Genomic DNA, 6,365 nt, shown 5'->3' on the forward strand with positions numbered 1-6,365 from the left:
TTGGACCAGCCCCCCCCCCCCTTTATACGGTTGATGGAGTCCCCAGCACCCTCCACGTGTACGGTATCAAGACAGCGCCACCTCTCCACCAAACACGCGTCCCACGTCTTCCTACGACAGCCTTCTACCATCCACGTGCCCAAGCTCTTGGTCAAACTCTGCAGAAGAAGGTACGAAGAACACACCGCTACGCACCCGGGAGCCTGCACGGGCGCAACGCAGCCGTCCGTGCGCGATGGGCGCGGCTGTCGCACTCGGTGGTGGCACGGCAGCCGCCACCAAGCGTGACACGGCGTGCTGGTCGTGCCCTAAGGGCCGCGACCGGCGTGCCTGTGGCGCCGTGGTGCTGGGCGGCAATTGCCGCCCATGGCGCCCCCTCGACGAGGGTGGCGGGTGGCGCTCCTCCCCTTCCTCCTGCTATGCACGGATCATCCTCTTTGCTTGCAGCCTAGGCCTCCTTCCATATCCATATCCCTAGTGATCACGTCACTCCCCCCACTTTCTCCATGTCACTCCCCCCACTCACTCCATGTCACTTCCCTTACCACTTACTTCATGTCACCCCCCTACCCCACTCCATAACCGTCATGTCACTCCCCCCACTCACTCTATGTCACTCTCCCTACCACTTACTCCATGTCACTCTCCCTACCCCACTCCATAACCGTCACGTCACTCCCCCACTCACTCCATGTCACTCCCCCTACCCCACTCCATAACCGTCATGTCATTCCCACCACTCACTCCATGTCACTCCCCCTGCCACTTACTCCATATCACTCCCCTACCCCACTCCATAACCGTCACGTCACTCCCCTCACTCACTCCATGTCACTTCCCCTACCACTTAGTCCATGTCACTCCCCCTACCCCACTCCATAACCCTCACGTCACTCCCTCCACTCACTTCATATCACTTCTTTGGGCTTGGCCCCAACTAGAAAATTCGGCCTATATCCCATAACCCCATCAAAATGAAATGTGAAAATGCAATTTGGCCACTGAACGAAAAAAAAAAGTGCAATTAGGCCACTCAATACTCCAAATGTATGCAATTTCACTTGATAACAGTAAACACCCCATCTAGTACGTTGCATGTTGACGTGGACGATGATTTGGCATTTTTTTTTAAAATTTGTATGCAATTTTACTTCATAGTGCAGGTCCTATCATTATAATTTACAAAAAATCTGCTACAGTACCTAGTTTTTGTTGTATGAACATATACACCCTTCAAATATTTTTCAGCAAATCAAACGGGTTATAAGAAATTAAAACTGCAAATTGATGAAACTACGAACTGATGAATTTCAATTTGATGAAACCCAAAGCAACAATGAAACAAATAGGGATTTTAGGCGTGATTTGAGAATTTTACAGTTGATTTGGAGATTTTTGATAGACGTTTTTTTTTTGAAAGAATGATTGAAGCTTAGTTTGCCTAATTTGCCTAGTGGTGGAAGAAATAGTAAAGAAAAAAAGGAAAGGACCAGGTGCGTACTAGAACAGATTTTATGCAAGAAAAGGGTTTTCAAAAAAATAAATGAATTTTTTTTTTTAAAAAGTGTCAAGTCAGTTTCTATGTCAACATGCAACTTGTAGATGTGGTGTTAACTTGCTATCAGGTGAAATTACATACATTTGAAGTGTTGAGTGGCTTAATTGCACTTTTTTTTTTCGTTCAATGACCAAATTACACTTTCACATTTCGTTTAGTGGCCAATTTGGACCTTATTCCTATCTTTAATCATGTGAATTGATCCCATATTGCTAGAGTAATCAAAATAAACTTAGTCTGTTCATCCTGCCACATAATAACATCTATCCAGCCACATAATCAGAGGGTGGGATGAGAATTTAGAAACTATGTTATTTAGTTAGAGTTACTAAATTTCTAACTTAATTCTTTTTTTTAAAGATATTACTCCGTATTATTGTATTTTTTATTTTTATTTTTATTTTTATTGTATCTATTTATGATATCCTAAGACTTTGTTGCTATGTGTATGTACGACATGCTCCTATGAGAATTTGTTTACCATAAAAAAAATCTAAAAATCAATCACAATTGTTCATTTGAAAAGATCTGACAACTCTAAAACAATTAAGGAGAAAAAAATAAGGACATTTGAGTAATTTTTAAACTTTAAATTGTAAATTGTAACACTACACAGTGCACTTTGTAATAAAGTGCACATTGTAGCGTTGCAAAGTGCACTTTTACATGAATTTTAAAGTGTACTTTGTAACACTATATAATGTTGGAATTTTAGCTTTAAATGACATTTAAGTGACAATTTTGTGGTACAAATATATGTGGGTTCACTTTCGATTTGAATCGGGTCAAAGTAGATTCTAGTTCTTTATAGTGAGACAACAAGATTGATATATTGTGCGCTCAAAACAGATAATGGGTGAATGAGAAATTGATTCTCAAAATAGATCTATTTGAGTTAAAAATGGAGGTGGGAAGGCTTTGTAAAAGCACTTGTCCCATATTGGTTTGGGAAGTGGGTTACTCGAAGTAACCTTTCTACTGTTACGGAATTTAATTGCAAATTAATTCCAAATTCCAATCTATATGTTTAGATTTAACTCTAGAATAGTGGTGGTCAGTTTTGGAGGTTACAGTCTGGGTATTTACCCAGGTTTGAATGCCATTAGTGAATGCTATTTATTCCATCTTCTCCTACAAATAATAGCCTTAGTGTTGGACAGATTGTTTGAGCTAATTTTGAACTTGAAAAATCGTTGATTTTCTCTCTTCCTCTCTCGAAATTGTTTTCTTACTAAGAAAAATTTTGTCAACATCTTCCGTAATTTGTATGGAGTGCTCAACCTATTGTTCTCATTCGCCGGACCTTTCATTTGAGTGCTCAAACTTAAGGTTGTGATCCATTTAATACTGGGAGATTGACACTACAACACTCCAAGCACCCCTGGGAGGTAGCAAATCAGTTTTAAGGAAAGTGTGTGTTACACACTTACACACGACTTGGGCCTTTCCTTTTCTTGTTCTTCGTTGGGTTTAAACCTCATATTGCTCGGGTCTTGACTCGAGGCCATAACCCGTTTGGGGGGGGGGGGGGATCTAGGTCTATTGCTTGATCAACCGAGGCCTAACTCACATTGCTTGGGTCTTGGTTACTGGCCTAGGCCCATCTTGGGGGATCCGAGCATATTGTTTAATCATTTGGGGCCTTACTCATTTCATCTGGGTCCTTGGTTTGTGGCCTAGGCCCCTTGACCTTTAAGTGCTAAAACTTCAGCTTTGTGATTGCGGGCGGACCACCAGTGGATGTGGGGTTGCTTAATTTTTGGGCTCGCTTTTGTTTGTTTGTTTGTTTGTTTTTGTTTTTGTTTTTTTTTTTTTGAAAAGACTAGCTTACTATGACTAAACCACGGGCTTAGCCAAAAGTCAACTCTTTCGTTGGGTAGCTAGCGGGGTTGGGGTTCCGTGCTGAGCCTTATGGGATGTTAACATTTTCGTACTTGAGCCATAGGCTCGACCACGCAAAGGTTCTTCCATCAGGTAGCTAGCGGTGTTGGATCCCATGCTGGCCCTTAGGGGATGTTAACATTTCCTCACCTGAGCCACAGACTCGACCATGAAAAGGTTTTTTCGTCAAGTAGTTAGAGGGTTTGGATCCCGTGCCGACCATTAGAAGATGTTAACGTTTTCGTGACTGAGCCGTAGGCTTAGCCACGAAAATGTTCTTCCATCAAGTAGCTAGCGGGATCAGATCCTATGCTGGCTCTTAGGGGATCTTAACGTTTCTGCACCCGAGCCACAAGCTCGACCACGAAAAGGTTCATCCGTCGGGTAGCTAGCGAGTTTTAGATCCCGTGCTGGCCCTTAGGGAATGTTAACGTTTCCACACTCAAGCTACGGGCTCGACCACGAAAATGTTCTCCCATCAAGTAGTTGGATGGTCGAACCCCGTACTGACCTTTAGGGAATGTAGGGAGCAAGGTTTTTTTTTTTTNTTTTTTTTTTTTTTTTTTTTTTTTTTTTTTGGAATTGATCGGATTGGGATGATGATCTTGGCACTAGGACTTGGATGTCACGCCGGCCACGTCTGCTCCGGTTAGGGGTGAGCATCGGTCGGTTACGGTTAATAACCGACCGATAACCGAATAACCAATGACATTTTTTAAATCTTCATAACCGACTGAAACCTACCGAGCATACACCTCTAACCGACCGAAACCGATTATGTCGGTTTCGGTCGGTTTTTTCGGTAATCGAATAACCGAACCCCCACAATTAATATTATATTTAATGTTTATATATTATAATATATTAGTTAATTTTTATAATATATTAGTTATTTAGTTGTGTGTAAATCTGTATATATATACATAATACAGTAAGTTTAGTTAGTTACTCTAAGTATGTATATATACAGATTTACACATACAGATTTACATTATAATAAATCTTCCCTTCCCATTCGTACTGTATGTATGTGTATATAATATTATATATATATATATAAAATTGTGTCGGTTATTCGGTGACCGCGGTTATTATACCTTCATAACCGATAAATAACCGAATAACCGAATTTTTTTTAACCATATAACCGATAACCGACCGATAACCGAAATTATCGGTCGGTTCGGTTAGCGGTTATCGGTTTTAACGGTTTTTCGGTAATTATGCTCACCCCTAGCTCCGTGCTCCATGGCTCGATGCCATGACGACCACGCCAACTCCGAGGTGTTATGGTCTAGGTGTCATGATGACCACGCCGGCTTCGGGGTTCCATGGTACAGGTGCCATAACGATCACGCTGGCTCAGGGATGCCATGCTTTGGGTGCCACGATGGCCACGCCTGCTTCGGGATACCATGATCCGGGATTCATGATGACCACGCTGGCTCCGGGATACCATGATCTTGGATTCATGATGACCACGTCGACTTCAGGGTGCCATGATGACCATGCCAGCTCTAGGGTGCCATGATCCGAGTGCCACACCTTCTTAGGCCGTTTGGATTATGGGCTCTTAGACCTCGGGTCCCTATTCTTGGGCCATTTCCAATATATCCATCACTATCCTCCTTAATCTCCTACCCAAGATGTTCCTTTAAAAGCTTACGTTGTTGATATTGAATCCGGCTGCTTTTTCATTGAAATTCTCTCCTTCAAAAATCAAAATGATTCTCTTCTCTGTAACAGGGATGGATTCCATTCATTTCGTAACAACACATTGATAGATAATTTTATTTTGCTAGTTGGGCGATTGTCGTACTCTATTTGGGTATTTCTCATGCTTTATATTGGCCCAATTCTTGCCACTCAAATATTCTAAAATTAAGCATATTAAATAAGGAGAAATTGTTGTAAAATTTGGCCTTCTTTAGCTCAAGCCAAGATTTTTTTTTTTTTTGAAAAAAGCTCAAGGCAAGATGATATTACAGTAATCACAATAATTATATACAAAGAACAATATTAAGAATTGAAGAAAAAATAGAAAAGAAGGAAAAAGAAGATACTGAAACTCACCAATCACCCCATTCCACTAATCATTTGCTTTATATACACATCGAAAAATAACTAAAGATAACAAATCTCAAATAAGGGTTAGCGGAGCACCAAATAAGGGGTGGTGGGATACCAAATAATGGGGTAGTAGGATAATGATTATAATTGCATATTTATAATAGAAATCTCTTTATATGAGTTTAATTATAATGTGCAATAGTTTTGCATAATATAAGAAATTAGAGAGAATGTAATAAAACCAACTTAAAACTATGCTTAGAAATTTCAAAATTCTTAAAGAAACCTTACATTTACTTCAATGAGGATATATAATAACCCAATGGGGTAGCTCAAGTGGCAAGTGAGTTCTTTTTGTGGGGAAGAATTACGAGAGAACTTGAATTTGATTCCCACAAGTGATGAGCGAATACATAAAAAAAATCTTCTACAATTCATTGAAGTTGTTAATTTCAATATTTAGTTGGTGGAAGAGTTTTTTGGTCGGAGTTTACTATTCCTAAAATACAAGGGAAAAAATATTATTTGGGCACTTTAATTTTTTTTGCATCTATGTAATATTTTATCAATTTTAAAAATTAAAAAGAAATATAATATGTAATTGCAAAAATGTGAAAATTTTACTTTTATTTTTTTTTAGTATTATTGACTCTATTATAATGTAATATCTGTTCATATATATTTTTTCAACTTGAACCTGTAAGGCTGTAATCCTAATTTGGGAGAGCCGCGCAAAATTTCCTTTATTCATTTCTCATTCATCCTATATTTACTAGGATGTTAAAGTTCTCTTAGTTAAAAAGACAAAAATATGCATAAATTATGATTTATGAAGCTTGTGTATGGATGGAGGATG

The sequence above is a fragment of the Ipomoea triloba genome, chromosome 12 (assembly GCF_003576645.1).
Source record: "Ipomoea triloba cultivar NCNSP0323 chromosome 12, ASM357664v1".
NCBI lineage: Eukaryota > Viridiplantae > Streptophyta > Magnoliopsida > Solanales > Convolvulaceae > Ipomoea > Ipomoea triloba.